This window comes from Sebastes umbrosus, chromosome 7 (genome assembly GCF_015220745.1).
Source record: "Sebastes umbrosus isolate fSebUmb1 chromosome 7, fSebUmb1.pri, whole genome shotgun sequence".
Lineage (NCBI taxonomy): Eukaryota > Metazoa > Chordata > Actinopteri > Perciformes > Sebastidae > Sebastes > Sebastes umbrosus.
Window position 1 is genome coordinate 33,004,314 of NC_051275.1, and position 18,183 is coordinate 33,022,496.

Consider the following 18,183-nt stretch of genomic DNA (forward strand, 5'->3'; position numbering starts at 1 on the left):
TCACATTTAAGAAGCTGGAATTAGAGAATTTTGACTTTTATTTTCTTAAAATATTACTCTAACTGATTATTTGATTATCAAAATAGTTAACAATTAATTCAGTAGCCAACAACTAATTGATTAATCATTGCAGCTCTACTCTGTTAAGATGTATTGTCACATATAAGATAAGATAAGATGAACCTTTATTAATCCCTGGAGGGAAATGCAGGTGTCAAAGCAGCAACATCAGCAAACTGAGTGAAACACAGGAGAGATAAAGGTATACAAAAATTATAAAAACAATAATAGAGATATAAAAGATACAGAGTGAATGGGTGAACATAGTGTGTACAGTCCGTCAATAAATAAATGTAATATGTGCATATGTGCAGTCTATAAAGAGGTTTATAGGATGTATAGTGTAAAGTAAGTGTAAAGTGCGTCAGTGGTTAGAGTCCAAGATATTATATATTGTTCCCCATGTAGACTACATTGAAAAATACAGGAATATTTTTTGTGTATTTTATTGTGAATGTATCATTATTGTTTTTTTATAACCTTGAATGGGAAATTTCATGTTAGGATTCAATAACAATAAAGCTTTGTACCCGGATGTTGAACTTGGTTGACAATAAAGATTTGTAAAAAAAGAAAAGAAATGCTAGCTATGCTAAGCTAAATCGTCTGCTGTTGCACATTTTAAACTAAATAAGTTAACTTAAACTTTCATACAGAGTTAAGTATTGATGCACCATGAATTGATTTTGGCCATAGAAGGTCAAACTTTCTTTAAGCTGTCTTTAATATGTCCAGCTAGCTAAGGTTAGCTAACGGCTAAACGGTTTTAGCTAGCTTACGTCATTTTGCGCACGGCCCTCTACTCCACGGTCAAGCGCAACGTCACTACGTCACTACGTCATCCACTGGAATACTCCGCTAACGAGCAGCGACGAAGAAGACGACTTTTAGTGAGTTAATTCAGACTAAATAACTTAACATTTGTCATAGAAAGAATATTTTGTTTATTATTAAGATAACCGTTATTGAGAAACCAACTTGTTGTCGGTTAATTCACCGCATTAATTGTGTTTTTATTAGCTAACTGTTGGCTAAGTTAGCTGCTAGCTTCAGGGTGCTATGCTAGCTTTAGCTTAATGCTAGCTCAGACTGACATTTTCTTTTTTTTTTTTTTTTTATTTCAAAATTACAGTATCCATAGTAACAGCAGAAAACATTAAAAACATTTACATACAAAATAAGCATAGCGAAAACATAAACAAAGAGCTGTGTCAAACATAAAAGGACAACAGAAATGAAACAAAACTAACATAAAATTAAAAAAACATAATAAAAATAAATACATATAATAAATAATAGCTCAGACCGACATTCAGCCGCCCTAACAGCAGCTCACTACACCTCTATGACCGCATCATAACTAGTTACCCACACATGTCCATGTTTCACACTGACAGCAACATTACACGAGTTTACTCAGTATATACAATTGATGCAATTAAACACCTCAATGTCAACTACCTTTGTTTACATTTTATTTATTACATCTACCCTACCTATTTTACAAGTGCAATTAGCTCTGTTTACATTACTTCTATTTTTATATTTCATACCTCTAGTGTAACACATAATAATAATAATAATAATAATAATAATACATTTTATTTATGCAGCGCTTTTTAATAAAAAAAACAAAAACTCAAAGAAACTTTACATAGATAAAAAGATCATAAAACAAGGACATCATAAAAAAGATATAAAACACAATATTAACTACACATTAAAAGCAGTTCTAAAAAGGTGACTTGATTTGTGATTTGAATGTGCACAGGTTAGTGCAGTCTCTGATGTGTTTGGGAACACTTCTGTTTATATTTATTTACTACATCTACTTTACCTGTTTTATTTGCTTTATAACTGTGTGTGTTTTACCTGTTATATGTTTTATCTTCCTCGTTTTACAAATACTTGTCAAGTATTTGTTTTAAAGCACTGACCAGAAGTGGTAACTGTGAATCTCGTTGTATTTAATACGATGACAATAAAACTTTCTATTCTATTAAACTTGACCAAGAATGTCAGCTTGTTGCATCAAAGTTAATGTCGTGTAAATGATGTGCTGACTTTGTTTGCCATTTTGCCACTGTTTGTGCTTATATGTCGAGGTTGTGGGACACATTTTAATCATTTACTCCACACTTACTCTGCTTTGTAAGCGGCCTAAAACTTCAGTCAGGACTGTGAATTATTTTGTTATAAACCTCACAAAGAAGCAAACAAGTACGTAAATATTTAACTTGCTGGCATCCTCTCCATTATGACTTTGCTGAGTGGTTATTTATTCTGTTCTGGGTGAGTTACGTTATTGAATTGTAACTAATGAACGATTGCATTGCATTAGGTTTTCATTATTTCAGTGAGACTGAAGCCCATGAAGTGTGCAGTTAGCTATTCTCTCCACTAGAGACTGCTGGAAGAGCTCTGTTTGTTGTTGTTAAAGTGAGTTTGAAGCGTAAACACATTACTTTTTCTCACCCGTACAAGTGGTTTACATGCTATTGAATTGAAATTGAAAGATCATACTTGTATAAACATAATATATATATTCTAACGTGTCTGTAAATCGAAAATGATATTTATTCGCCTTCTACTTCCTATTGGACTAACGCGGACCACGTGACCAGGAAGACACAACAAGGCGCATCTGTAAATACAAGTTTATTATTAAGATCGCAACAAAACCGCACCAGTGGTACATCATCTCAAATGTGCATTGTTCCTGTTTTATATGGTGACCCAAACAGATGTAGTTCATGTTCCCGACCCATGAGTGAGAGTAACTGTGGGGTGAAGCACTTACTTACCTCCGACCCATTTACAGTATCGCTTCTCGGCCTTTTGGCTAAGATCAAGTGTAGTATCTGTTCTTATCAGTTTAATATCTGATACGTCCCCTACCCGGGGACCATATATTAAATTGATTTTTGGAATAGGGAGATGGAATAGGGGCTTGCTCCGTCCACTCCACGCATCGACCTGGTATTGCAGTACCTCCAGGAACGGTGCACCCCCTCATACTGTCTAAAATCAAAATCTAGAAATAGGATTATTGAGACACTCTTATTGCAGTTGGGCTGCACAGAGTAATAAGTTAATGTTGTTTTTATCTGCAGTAACTATAATGCAAATTTGGGGATATTTAATTTTGGGTATAAGAATAATGTATGCATGGTCAGATGCTGTGTATTGTATATATGTATATCTATCTATCTATCTATCTATCTCTATATGTGTGTGTGTATGTATGTATTGCATGTTGTATTGCATGTGCATATTGTATATTATAAATTATATATTATAAATAATAATATGCGCATATAAGAAAAGATAACAAATAGTCAATATGATTAAGTTAAATATGTAAGTAATGAACTTCTATTGTGATTAAGTTATATTATAAGTAATGAATTGGTACTCTAAATTTAGGAATATTTAATTAGAGTACATGTATGGCTCAATAAGGAAGCTGGTTAATTATTGCAGAATGACTTATGGAGAAGGGGTGGGATTTAAATATATTTATACTTCTTCTCACTCCTTTTCGAATATGTAAATAAAGGCATCAAGTGTTTGACAATTTATTTTTCTTATGCTTTTCATTGTATGTAAATACTACTTCTTTCTGGCTGTCCACTTGTTGGTATGATCATTCTCTTTTTCTTTATTTTTTTATATATATTTTGTTTGTATCCTACATGTTTGAAATAAATTTTGAAATGAAAAATTAAATGAAATGAATGAACTATATTTGATTTGAGAGCAAGAGGCTCCAAAATGTTATGTTATATGCATGAGAAGAGATTGTAAAAGGATGTGCTGAGTTCACTGCTCTTTCCATATGTGAGAAAAATGTAAAACATCAGTTTAGTTAATCACATTGATTGATTTAATCTGTTGCAGGATGGAAACCTGCGCTGCTCCGCAGTGAAAGCTGGACCGCAGAGGCCAGACACACAGCAAGCCGACGGTAAAGATCAAAGTAAGTGTGCTACACATATTGACCATAATCTTTTCTTGTGAAAGCCTTCTAACTAGGCTACATTTATGAAGAACCAAACTAGGACCTGATAGTAATGAAATAAAATCTCAGTTAGACTAAAAAATACATACACTCTGTTATATGGCTGCAACTTACGACTATTTTCATTGTTGATTAATCTGTTGATTATTTTCTCAATTAATTGATTAGTTGTTTGGTCTATAAAATGTCTGAAAATGGTGAAAAATTAAGATGACGTCCTCAAATGTCTTGTTTTGTCCACAACTCAGTTTACTGTCATAGAGGAGTAAAGAAACCTGAAAATATTCACATTTAAGAAGCTGGAATTAAAGAATTTTGACTTCTCTTTTCTTGAAATATTGCTCTAACCGATTATTTGATTATCAAAATAGTTGACAATTAATTCAGTAGCCAACAACTAATCGATTAATCGTTTCAGCTCTACTCTGTTAAGATCTCTTGTCACATATTGTTACCCATGTAGACTATCTTGAAAAATACAGGAATATTTTTTGTTTTATTGTGTATGTATTATTATTGTTTTTTTTATAACCTTGAGTGGGATATTTCATGTTAAGATTCAGTAACAATAAAGCTTTGTGTGTATTAGTGATAAGAAACCCTCTGTTCAAGGCTGGCGTAAAGTGATATTAGAGATGGTCCCTTTGGAATATCTTTCAAATATTCTACATGCCAAAGTAGATCAGTTCCACAATATTTGGCAGCCCTATCTGAATTATATTGGACCTGATCTCTCTTCCATTATCCCACAAGGAGTCTCTTGAACATTAACTCATATATCCTGTGACTTCCCTGCACTATGGACTATTTCCTATGACCTCCTATATACATGTTTTGATCTGAGCTGTACCAGTGTTTGTTTGTTTGTTTGTTGTTGTCTTGTTTTGTTTTTTTTTATTCTTATTGTGTTTATGAAAATAAGAAAACCCAATAAACATATTATACATATAAAAAAAAAATCCAATAAAGCTTTGTATCCCGAATGTTGAACCTGGTTGACAATAAAGATTTGTAAAAAAAAAAAAAAAAAAAAAAAGAAGCTGCTAGCTATGCTAAGCTAAATCGTCTGCTGTTGCACATTTTAAGCTAATTAAGTTAACTTGAACTTCCATACAGAGTCAAGAATTGATGCGCCATTAATTGATTTTGGCCATAGAAGGACAAACTTTCTTTAAGCTGTCTTTTTGTCCGCGGATATGTAATATGTCCAGCTAGCTAATGTTAGCTAACGGTTTTGGCTAGCTTACGTCATTTTGCGCACGGCCCTCTACTCCACGGTCAAGCGCAACGTCACTACGTCACTACGTCATCCACTGGAATACTCCGCTAACGAGCAGCGACGAAGAAGACGACTTTTAGTGAGTTAATTTAGACTAAATAACTTAACATTTCTCATAGAAGGAATATGGTGTTCATTATTAAGATAACCGTTATTGAGAAGCCAACTTGTTGTCGGTTAATTCACCACATTACTCGTGTTTTTATTAGCTAACTGTTGGCTAAGTTAGCTGCTAGCTTCATGGTGCTAAGCTAGCTTTAGCTTATTGCTAGTTCAGACTGACATCGAGCCGCCCTAGCAGCAGCAGCAGCTTACTGCACCTCTATGACCGCATCATAAGCAGTTACCCACTCATGTCCATGTTTCACACTGACAGCAACATTGCACGAGTTTACTCAGCATATTAAACTAACTAACTTGACCAAGAATGTCAGCTTGTTCGCCATTTTGCCACTGTTTGTGCTTATGTCGAGTTTTTTATTTATTTTTTATTTTATTTTATTAAACAAATTCAAATTTACAAACAACATGGCTCATAGATTGTGCATACAGAACAAGAACCAATAAAATATGTAAAATTATACATGAAAATAATAATAAATTAAATTAAGGCCTGTAGGGCTGCACCTGTAAATCATATTCTTCTGTTATGCTAAGAAGTTTCAATGCATTTTTGTTTTTCATGTCTTAAAGGGCTTTTATGTAAGAAAGACACTCAGAATGAAACACTTATGTCTAGGTTATGGGACACATTTTAATCATTTACTCCAGACTTACTCTGCTCTGTAAGCGGCCTAAAACGTCAGTCAGGACTGTGAATTAGTGTTAATGTTATAAACCTCACAAGGAAGCAAACAGTACGTCAATATTTAAATTGCTGGCATCTTCTCCATTATGACTTTACTGAGTGGTTATTTATTGTGTTCTGGGTGAGTTACGTTATTAAATTGTAACTAATGAGTGATTGCATTGCATTAGGCTTTCATCCAGTGAGACTGAAGCCCATGAAGTGTGCAGTTAGCTATTCTCTCCACTAGAGACTGCTGGAAGAGCTCTGTCTGTTGTTGTGAAGTGAGTTAAAAGCGCAAAAACATTACTTTTTCTCGGCCGTACAAGTGCGTTACATGCTATTGAAGTGAAATTGAAAGACCATACTTGTATAAACATAATATATATATTCTAACGTGTCTGTAAATCGAAAATGATATTTATTCGCCTTCTACTTTCTATTGGACTAACGTGTACCACGTGACCAGGAAGACACAACAAGGCGCATCTGTAAATACAAGTTTATTATTAAGATCGCAACAAAACCGCACCAGTGGTACATCATCTCAAATGTGCATTGTTCCTGTTTTATATGGTGACCCAAACAGTTGAGTTCATGTTCCCGACCCATGAGTGAGAGTAGCTGTGGGGTGAATCAGTTCCTTACCTCCGACCCATTTACAGTATCGCTTCTCGGCCTTTTGGCTAAGATCAAGTGTAGTATCTGTTCTTATCAGTTTAATATCTGATACGTCCCCTACCCGGGGACCATATATTAAATTGATTTTTGGAATAGGGAGATGGAATAGGGGCTTGCTCCGTCCACTCCACGCATCGACCTGGTATTGCAGTACCTCCAGGAACGGTGCACCCCCTCATACTGTCTAAAATCAAAATCTAGAAATAGGATTATTGAGACACTCTTATTGCAGTTGTGCTGCACAGAGTAATAAATTAATGTTGTGTTTATCTGCAGTAACTATAATGTATATTTGGGGATATTTGATTTTGGGTATAGGAATAATATATGCATGGTCAGATGCTGTGTATTGTATATCTATCTATCGATCTATCTATCTATCTATCTATCTATTTATCTATCTATGTATGTATATATGTGTTTGTGTGTGTGTGTATGTAAAGTATGTATTGCATGTTGTATTGCATGTGCATATTGTACATTATAAATTGTATATTATAAATAATAATGTGCGCATATAAGAAAAGATAACAAATAGTCAATATGATTAAGTTAAATATGTAAGTAATGAACTTCTATTGTGATTAAGTTATATTATAAGTAATGAATGGTATTTTGATTTGATAACAAATTTATATTTTGATAAGGTTAACTATATCAATAATTCATTTATATTTCTGTATGACAGAGATAAAGGTTAATAGTTATAGTTAGACAAATTTAGGAAAATTTAATTAGAGTATATGTATGGCTCAATAAGGAAGCTGGTTAATTAATAATGAATGATTTATGGAGAAGAGGTGGGATTAAAAAAGTTTGTACTTCTTCTCACTCCTTTTCGAATATGTAAATAAAGGCATCAAGTGTTTGACAATTTATTTTCTTATGCTTTTCATTGTATGTAAATACTACTTCTTTCTGGCTGTCCACTTGTTGGTATGATCATTCTCTTTTTCTTTATTTTTTTATATATATTTTGTTTGTATCCTACATGTTCGAAATACATTTTGAAATGAAAAATGAAATGAAATGAATGAACTATAATATTTGATTTGAGAGCAAGAGGCTCCAAAATGTTATGTTGTATGCATGAGACTGTTAAATAGATCAAACTTGTGAGTGAGACAAGGGGATTGTAAAAGGATGTGCTGAGTTCACTGCCCTTTCCACATGTGAGGAAAATGTAAAACATCAGTTTATTTAATCACATTGATTGATTTAATCTGTTGTCGTTGCTGTAGTTCTGCTCATTCCCCAAAAGTGAAAATCCTGACTGCAGTTTTCTCTAGTGTGGTCTCACATAAACGCTGTATATATGTGCACTTTATTTAAGTTATCTGTTTGTTTTTTTGCTGCTAGCCATACAAAGACGAACATACAGTGTATTTACAATCAGTTGCCAATTTATTAATGTTGAAAATCAAAACTTGGAGATAATGTAATATTGCCATTTTTACTGCGATGACACCGCACAGAGTTACAAGTTTATGATGTGTTTATCTGATTTGATTTGAGAGCAAGAGGCGCTAAAGTGTTGACATAAATCAATAAATCAAACTGTTGTGTGAGACAAGGGGATTGTAAAAGGATGTGCTGAGTTCACTGCCCTTTCCACATGTGAGGAAAATGTAAAACATAAGTTTATTTAATCATATTGATTGATTTAATCTGTTGTAGGATGGAAACCTGCACTGCTCCGCAGTGGAAGCTGGACCGGAGAGGCCAGACACACAGCCACCCGACGTTAAAGATCAAAGTAAGTGCGCTACATATATTGACCGTAATCTTTTCTTGTGAAATGTCCGGTGTAATCGGTAACACTGGTGTTGTCACAAGTTTATTAACTTGTGGGAAAATTTCCTCACCGTCACATCCCTACTCTGGACATAAGTGAAATATGCAGTGCACCCATTGCAAATAATTTAAAAAGAAAAAATGTGAACATAGCGGTTGTGGTGGTTGCTTGTCATCTCATGCGTTTGGCTCGTCAATTAAGGCTGGGGCGTTTCGTCGACATAATCGATTATGTAAATACGTCGATTTACGTAACGTGTTGACGCATCGGATGACGTAATGAGAATGCGCTGCGCCCGGACCAAGCATGGATTCTGATTCCCCCAGAGAGCAAGAGGCGTGTGGGAATACTTCAAACAGAGACCCAACAATGTGATGCTCTGTAAGTTGTGCAAAATGGAGATGGCATACCACGGCAGTACAAGTGCAATGCACGAGCACCTTACAAGAAGGCATCCCGGAGCGCTGAGTGAAGAAGACAGCATCAAGACACTACCGTAAGTTCTGTTTACTTTTTCCCAACCGGGCATGGTCTATTAAGATTGTCAAAACGCTGGCGTGTTTCTGTTAGCAGTAGTCATTAGTCATATAAAGTTGTTTTTTAAAATGTTTCTTCATCGCCACCATGTTAAAGGTATTTTATGGACCACTGTTATGGTAGCGTAACGTAACATAACGTAACGTTACACCTTGCGTCATCTAACGTCGGCCGTTTTATATTTTCTGTTTATTTTAACGTCACGAGTGAGAAAATGGCATAAAGTAATGTTACATATTGTTCTACAGTCTGTGACTAGTCTGTAAATAGTTTCAATTATTTCTCTTACTCCACACTGATGCAAAAGTACATTTGCCAGTGATTATGTTAACTGGACATTATTACAGTGATGAAATAAATCCATGTCTAAACCACAAATTAAGTACTTAAGTAAAAATACTGATGAGGATTATTATTATTAGTAGTATTATTATTATTATTAGCCTAATGTCATAACACAACAGTAATGTGGAAATTAGACCGATTTTAAAATGTGCCACTATTATTATTGTTCTAATGGGCTATCTGTGTCTCTTTTTCAGGATGAGACAAAGCGGTGTGGAGGACTTTTTCCACAAAAAGAACATTGCACTATTCCTTTTACTTGAATTTAACAAGCTCTTGCTTTAATTTTATTTTGGAGAAATTTTATGTTGGACTGAAAAAAGATTACCAGTAAAGACTGGGCTATTTTTTTGTTGTGAAATAATGCCCTGCTGTGCATATTTTATTCTTGTTTTATGTATATGTTTATAAGAGAAGATGTTTGAATAAAGTATTGAGATAATATTGAAACAAGTTTTTGATATTTATTTTGGGTAAATTAATTGAATTATATATATTTTTTTAGAATAATCAATGAATTAGTCGTTAGATTAATCGACTAATCGCAAAAATAATCATTAGATTTATCGATAAAAAAATAATCGTTAGTTGCAGCCCTATTGTCATCTCATGCGTTTGACTTGTCAATAGCTCGGTATTGCAATATTGCGGTTATTGTGACAGCCCTAGTTATCATGTTGAGTTTTTTTGTTGAAACTGCTGTAGAGAGGTGTTGATTCAGATGCACGATCATTTTGGAGGCTGCAGTTTGTGATGCCATTGAACTGTATTGTTCACATTCCAGACCAGTGGCAGTGTGTCAGTTGCATACCAGCAGCAAACAAAGGAACAGGAAGTAGTTGTAATGTGAGAAAACACATACATGTTGTTTCCCAGCATGCTTTCTGCTGACATATCAAAAGAAAGGCAAATACACTGCATATGTGTGCACATCATTGTCTGTTAAATTACAGACGTAGGCAAAATCGTTGGTACCCTTCCGTTAAAGAAAGAAAAACCAACAATGGTCACTGAAATAACTTGAAACTGACAAAAGTAATAATAAATAAAAATTCACTGAAAATTAACTAATGAAAATCAGATATTGTTTTTGAATTATGGTTCAGCAGAATCATTTAAAAAAACAAACTAATGAAACTGGCCTAGACAAAAATGATGGTACCCTTAACTTAATATTTTGTTGCACAACCTTTTGAGGCAATCACTGCAATCAAGTGATTTCTGTAACTCTCAATGAGACTTCTGCACCTGTCCACAGGTATGTTGGCCCACTCCTCGTGAGCAAACTGCTCCAGCTGTCTCAGGTTTGAAGGGTGCCTTCTCCAGACTGCATGTTTCAGCTCCTTCCACAGATGTTCAATAGGATTTAGATCAGGGCTCATAGAAGGCCACTTCAGAATAGTCCAATGTTTTGTTCTTAGCCATTCTTGGGTGTTTTTAGCTGTGTTTTGGGTCATTATCCTGTTTGAGGACCCATGACCTGCAACTGAGACCAAGCTTTCTGACACTGGGCAGCACATTTCGCTCCAGAATGCCTTGATAGTCTTGAGATTTCATTGCACCCTGCACAGATTCAAGACACCCTGTGCCAGATGCAACAAAGCAGCCCCATAACATAACCGAGCCTCCTCCATGTTTCACATTAGGTACAGTGTTCTTTTCTTTGGATGCTTCATTTTTGCGTCTGTGAACATAGAGCTGATGTGACTTGCCAAAAAGCTCCAGTTTTGTCTCATCTGTCCAAAGGACATTCTCCCAGAAGCTTTGTGGCTTGTCAATATGCATTTTGGAAAATTCCAGTCTCGCTTTTTTATGATTTGGTATCCTCCTCGGTTGTCTTCCATTAAGTCCACTTTGGCTCAAACAGTGACGGATGGTGCGATCTGACACTGATGTACCTTGACCTTGGAGTTCACCTCTAATCTCTTTGGAAGTTGTTCTGGGCTCTTTGGTTACCATTCGTATTATCCGTCTCTTCAATATGTCATCAATTTTCCTCTTGCGGCCACGTCCAGGGAGGTAGGCTACAGTCCCATGGACCTTAAACTTCTGAATAATATGTGCAGCTGTAGTCACAGGAACATCAAGCTGCTTGGAGATGGTCTTATAGCCTTTACCTTTAACATGAAGGTCTATAATGTTCTTTCTGATCTCCTGAGACAACTCTCTCCTTAGCTTTCTGTGGTCCATGTTCAGTGTGGTACACACCATGATACCAAACAGCAGTGACTACTTTTCACCCTTTAAATAGGCAGACTGACTGATTACAAGTTTGAAGATACCTGTGATGCTATTTACAGGACACACCTTAGTTTAACATGTCCCTATGGTCACATTATTTTACATCTTTTCTAGGGGTACCATCATTTTTTGTCCAGGTCAGTTTCATTAGTTTGTTTTTTAAAATGATTCTGTTGAACCACAATTCAAAAACAATGTCTGATTTTCATTAGTTCATTTTCAGTAAATTTTTATTTATTATTACTTTTGTCAGTTTCAAGTTATTTCAGTGACCATTGTGGGTTTTTCTCTCTTTAACGGAAGGGTACCAACAACTTTGCCTACGTCTGTATTTCTTCTTGCCCTTGGTCACATACAGAGAAGCACATACAGTAGACACATATGTTCAATAAACAGCAGTCTTCACACTCCAAAGCAATAGGTGGCAGTAGCAGGAACGCCCGTTACCCACCAAACAAAGAAATAGGAAGTGGTTGTAATGTGAGAAAACACATGTGTGTGTTTTTAGTCTTTCCTATGAATTATAAAGGTGGATCAAATAGCTTTTGACTGCAGTATGATTTAGCTTTGTCTTTTTTCAACTTGCTGTTGGACTGTTATTCATTTGTTGGAGTCAAATAGATACAACTGGTGATTTTAGGTTGGCTTTTGATATGGAAATACAGCATTGCATGATGGGAAATATAAGCATTTTTTCTCAAGTAAAATGTAAATAATCTTTGTCAGCCTTAGTACAAAAGCTTTTCTTCTATATTACACTCTTGTAGATTCTCAGTCTCCTTACAGTCTCTGGTTTTGTTAATTTCTATATTGTTAGCATCATCAGTCAGCATGGTATGTCTGTGAATGAGTCCCCTGTCTCTGAGCTGTACAACTCATACTTACCTGGCAGGGGAGATACCATGATCAAGAAGGTGGTTCACCCAGGGCGAGGCTTAGCCATTGCACTCCGGCTGAGCTGACCTCTGCGAATTCCTCAAATGTAGGAATCTCGACTGCATAATTTGTGGTAGTGGGGGACTGCGTTCGCGCTCTCCCCTGATAACATGTATAATGAAAATTCAAATAGCTTTGATCAAGCTTTGGATGAGAATTGTGTCCCTAATACTGAGAAGTTTCCTCAGTATCTTCTTCTCTGACACCTCTACGAAAGACTCCCATTCAACTCCCAGGACAGAACCTGCTGTTCCTGATGAGCTTGCTGAGTCTTTTAGCGTCAGCTGCCTTCACCCTGCTGCCCCAGCACACTACAGCGTAGAAGATGACGCTGGCCACCAACGTGTCATAAAACATCTGCAGCATGGTTCTGCAGACGTTGAAGGATCTGAGTCTCTTGAGAAAAAAACGGGCGGCTCTGACCCTTGTACAGAGTCTGTGTGTTCTTAGACCAGTCCATTTTATTGTCTAAGTGGACGCCCAGGTACTTGTAGTCCTCAACATGTCCAATTCTGTCCCCCTGATGCTGACTGGTTTAGGATGGGACCTTTGTTTCCTAAAGTCCACCACCAGCTCCTTGGTCTTTGTGATGTTGAGCTGCAGTTGATTTAGGTCACACCGTTCCATAAAACTGTCTACCACTCTCCTCTACTCATCCTCCTGTCCCCTGCTGATACAGCCCACAATGGCAAAGTCGATCGAAAACTTCTGCAGGTGGCAGGACTGTGAACAGTATTTGAAGTCTGAGGTGAAGAGCGTGAACAGGAAGGGACACAGGACCGTTCCCTGAGGAGCCCCCATGCTGCTCACTATTGTGTCCGACACGATGTTCTGCAGCTTCACATACTGTGGCCGACCTGAGAGGTAGTTGGTGATCCAGGCCACTAGTGGAACATCCACCTGCATGTCCAGTAGCTTCGTCCTGAGCAGGGCAGGTCGTATGCTGTTAAAAGCACTGGAGAAGTCACTAAACATGACTCTCACATTGCTCCCTGCCTCTTCCAGGTGAGCATATGCCCTTTGCAGCAGAAAGATGATGGCGTCATCCACTCCGATGCGGGGCTGATAGGCAAACTGCAGAGGGTCTAGTGATGGCTCGTCCAGCGAGTGTAGGTGCTTCAGGACTAGCCTTTCCAGTGACTTAATGACGTGAAGTCGGAGCCACTGGTCTGTAGTCACTGAGGGTATTTGGGTGCTTTTTCTTGGGGACAGGAACAAGGCATGATGTTTTCCACAAAGCAGGAACCGCCATCAGGCTCAGGCTTAGGTTGTAGATGTGTTGAAAAACCACACACATCTGAGTAGCACAGCCTTTGAGTACTCTGGGGCTGAGGCCATCAGGGCCTGCGGCCTTTCCTGGATGTAGAACTCTCTTCTCACATCCTCAGCAGTGATGGGGGAGGGGGACAAATGGGCTGAGGTGAATGGACGGGAGCCGGGGACGTTGTTTAGGGGAGATGGTGGGGTGAGGGGGATGAAGGGAGGGGGGAGGGGTGTGGAGGTGAATGGACAAAAGAACGAATGGCCAAAGACATTGGAGAAAGATTATGAGATGAGGGAGCATGGGGAGGGCGGTCATAGGATAAGCTGGGGGGATGGTGGGCAGAAGCCACGTCATCCAACCTGTTAAACAACCGATTTAATTCGTTGGCCTCATCCAGGTCTCCTTCCATCACCCGGTCAGTCTTTTTTCCATGGCCAGTGATGGTTCTTATGCCACTCCACACATCCCTGATGTTGTTTTGCTGAGGTTTCCTCTCAAGCTTCCCTGGTGTTGCTTCTTTGCATTTTGGCTACTCTAACTATGTTTCTCAGCCTGATTTCTGCTGACATATCAAAAGAAAGGCAAATACACTGCATATGTGTGCACATCATTTTCTGTTAAAGTATTTCTGGAGTAAAAAGTAGTAAAAAGAGTTAAAGTATTTGCTGTTGGTTCCATACAGAGAAGCACATAGATAAATATGTTAAATAAACAGCAGTCTTCACACTCCAGAGCAATAGGTGGCAGTAGCAGGAACACCAGTTGCCCACCAAACAAAGAAACAAGAAGTGGTTGTAATGTGAGAAAACACATGTGTGTGTTTTTATTCTTTTTTCTGAATTATAAATGTGGATCAAACAGCTTTTGACTGCAGTATGATTTAGCTTTGCTTCTTTTGAACCTGCTGTTGGACTGTTACTCATTTGTTGGAGTCAAATAGATACAACTGGTGATTTTAGGTTGGCTTTTGATATGGAAATACAGCATTGCATGATGGGAAATATAAACATTTCTTTCTCAAGTAAAATGTAAATAATCTTTTTTTATCTTAGTACAAAAGCTTTTCTTCTATATTTCATTCCTGTAGATTCTCAGGCTCCTTACAGTCTCTGGTTTTGTTAATTTCTATATTGTTAGCATCATCAGTCAGCATGGTATGTCTGTGAATGAGTCCCCTGTCTCTGAGCTGTACAACTCATACTTACCTGGCAGGGGAGATACCATGATCAAGAAGGTGGTTCACCCAGGGCGAGGCTTAGCCATTGCACTCCGGCTGAGCTGACCTCTGCGAATTCCTCAAATGTAGGAATCTCGACTGCATAATTTCTGGTAGTGGGGGACTGCGTTCGCGCTCTCCCCTGATAACATGTATAATGAAAATTCAAATAGCTTTGAACAGATATGGACTGCTACGATGCTGTTCAAGCTTAAATAGAAGTTAGGATTGTTACCATGTATCTCTGAGCTACTATTCAAGAAGCATAATATTATTAATGTACCCTCACACATACTAGTATTTATTTTATTTAATTCAGATTCAGTCATTCATTCTCTAATGAATGTGAAATCAGTCACCACGACTCTCTGCAATGTTTTGAAAACATCTGCAGATTGCAAATTTGCTGAAAAATCAGCGAATAAATGCATTGTGTAGTAGGAGTGAATTTATTCTACCCTGTTTGGTGTCACTTAATTATAACCATCTTTTATAAATGATAAATTGTTAGTTAATTAAACTTAGTTAATAGTTATTTTACTGTTAACAATGAAATGGTAATCAATTATGTTTACTAATTATTAGTTATCGTATAATTTGTTATTCTAGCAGTTTATTGTTGCACACATTATAACATGTAATATACAATATATATAAGTATGAGTTAATGATTAAGATGTTATTTGTAAACCTTTAAGAAATTGTTTGTTAAACATTACAGAGATAGATATTTGTAACACTATTAATGATTAATAATTGGTTTTTAAAGGTATATAAACATTATTTGGATGGATATTATAAAGTTACAACTGATGATTATAATATTTGTTAAATGGTTAAAAAATACTTTGTAAAATGTCTATAAACATTATTTAGATAAAGAGTTAATACTTTGTCAATGGTTAATAATTGGTTTCTGTTCCATCTATCGATGTAATGTTTATAGATGTTTTGCAAATGATTTCTTAAAAGTTTACAAATCATTTGACTTATCATTAACAAATACTTAACATAGTATATAAAACATTATAATGTGTGCAACAATAAACTGTTAAATAGTTTATTAATGTAATCAGAATGTAATTGTTATCGTCTCTTATCAGATATGATACAATATATAATTATAAACTAGTTATTTAATCTTACATAAACTAATGATAAAATAACAGAAATTATAGCATTACTAATAATTAGTAAACATCAATAGTTATAATTAAATTGTTTGTTAAAAAAGAAAATAACTATCAACTAAGTTTAATTAACTATTAAATTTACCATTTATAAATGATGGCTATTATAAAGTATTACCTACTGTTTTACTGAGTATACTGTACCTAAACTCATCATTCACTGCCAGACCTCTATTACATTGACTGTGTGGACAATATCCTCCTCACCTCCAACACTTTGTTGCTTCTTTGCCTTTTGGCTAATCTATCTATGTTTCCCAGCTTGCTCTCTGCTGACATATCAAAAGAAAGGCAAATACACTGCATATGTGTGCACATCATTTTCTGTTAAAAGTATTTCTTCTTGCTGTTGGTTCCATACAGAGAAGCACATAGATAAATATGTTAAATAAACAGCAGTCTTCACACTCCAGAGCAATAGGTGGCAGTAACAGGAACGCCAGTTGCCCACCAAACAAAGAAACAGGAAGTGGTTGTAATGTGAGAAAACACATGTGTGTATTTTTAGTCTTTCCTCTGAATTATAAAGGTGGATCAAATAGCTTTTGACTGCAGTATGATTTAGCTTTGTCTTTTTTCAACTTGCTGTTGGACTGTTATTCATTTGTTGGAGTCAAATAGATACAACTGGTGATTTTAGGTTGGCTTTTGATATGGAAATACAGCATTGCATGATGGGAAATATAAGCATTTTTTCTCAAGTAAAATGTAAATAATCTTTGTCAGCATTTGTACAATAGCTTTTCTTCTATATTACATTCCTGTAGTTTCTCAGACTCTTTACAGTCTCTGGTTTAGTTAATTTCTATATTGTTAGCATCATCAGTCAGCATGGTATGTCTGTGAATGAGGCCCCTGTCTCTGAGCTGTACAACTCATACTTACCTGGCAGGGGAGATACCATGATCAAGAAGGTGGTTCACCCAGGGCGAGGCTTAGCCATTGCACTCCGGCTGAGCTGACCTCTGCGAATTCCCCAAATGTGGGAATCTCGACTGCATAATTTGTGGTAGTGGGGGACTGCGTTCGCGCTCTCCCCTGATAACATGTATAATGAAAATTCAAATAGCTTTGATCAAGCTTTGGATGAGAAGTGTTGTCCCTAATACTGAGAAGTTTCCTCAGTATCTTCTTCTCTGACACCTCCACCAAAGACTCCAATTCAACTCCCAGGACAGAACCTGCTGTTCCTGATGAGCTTGTTGAGTCTGTTAGCGTCAGCTGCCTTCACCCTGCTGCCCCAGCACACTACAGCGTAGAAGATGACGCTGGCCACCACTGAGTTATAAAACATCTGCAGCATGGTTCTGCAGACGTTGAAGGATCTGAGTCTACTGAGAAAAAACAGGCGGCTCTGACCCTTCTTGTACAGAGTCTGTGTGTTCTTAGACCAGTCCATTTTATTGTCTAAGTGGACGCCCAGGTACTTGTAGTCCTCAACAATGTCCAATTCTGTCCCCCTGATGCTGACTGGTTTAGGATGGGACCTTTGTTTCCTAAAGTCCACCACCAGCTCCTTGGTCTTTGTGATGTTGAGCTGCAGTTGATTTAGGTCACACCGTTCCATAAAACTGTCTACCACTCTCCTCTACTCATGCTCCTGTCCACTGCTGATACAGCCCACAATGGCAGAGTCGTCCGAAAACTTCTGCAGGTGGCAGGACTGTGAACAGTATTTGAAGTTTGAGGTGAAGAGCGTGAACAGGAAGGGACACAGGACCGTTCCTTGAGGTGCCCCCGTGCTGCTCACTATTGTGTCCGACACGATGTTCTGCAGCCTCACATACTATGGCCGACCTGTGAGGTAGTTGGTGATCCAGGCCACTAGTGG

General features: G+C 37.0%; 1 long non-coding RNA gene and 5 other non-coding genes across 8 annotated transcripts; all 6 read left to right on the top strand.

Annotated features, from left to right (window-relative positions):
- The first annotated feature begins 824 nt into the window (after positions 1-824).
- Positions 825-9,955, top strand: LOC119491935. 3 transcript variants are annotated; one of them, XR_005207681.1, is made up of 6 exons: positions 825-950; positions 3,961-4,039; positions 8,506-8,584; positions 8,950-9,119; positions 9,217-9,218; positions 9,703-9,955. It is a non-coding gene; the product is annotated as an uncharacterized LOC119491935 (long non-coding RNA). The 3 variants fall into 3 exon arrangements; XR_005207679.1 differs by lacking the exon at positions 9,217-9,218 and having other exon boundaries at positions 831-950; XR_005207680.1 differs by lacking the exons at positions 8,950-9,119; positions 9,217-9,218 and having other exon boundaries at positions 862-950.
- LOC119492159 lies at positions 2,883-3,073 on the top strand. The gene has a single exon (XR_005207731.1). It is a non-coding gene; the product is annotated as a U2 spliceosomal RNA (small nuclear RNA).
- On the top strand, positions 6,814-7,004 carry LOC119492160. The gene has a single exon (XR_005207732.1). It is a non-coding gene; the product is annotated as a U2 spliceosomal RNA (small nuclear RNA).
- Positions 9,956-12,623: 2,668 nt separating the features above from the next.
- On the top strand, positions 12,624-12,787 carry LOC119492171. Its single transcript, XR_005207743.1, has one exon. It is a non-coding gene; the product is annotated as a U1 spliceosomal RNA (small nuclear RNA).
- Positions 12,788-15,143: 2,356 nt separating this feature from the next.
- On the top strand, positions 15,144-15,307 carry LOC119492172. The gene has a single exon (XR_005207744.1). It is a non-coding gene; the product is annotated as a U1 spliceosomal RNA (small nuclear RNA).
- A 1,922-nt stretch (positions 15,308-17,229) lies between these two features.
- LOC119492152 lies at positions 17,230-17,393 on the top strand. Its single transcript, XR_005207724.1, has one exon. It is a non-coding gene; the product is annotated as a U1 spliceosomal RNA (small nuclear RNA).
- The last annotated feature ends 790 nt before the right edge of the window (positions 17,394-18,183 follow it).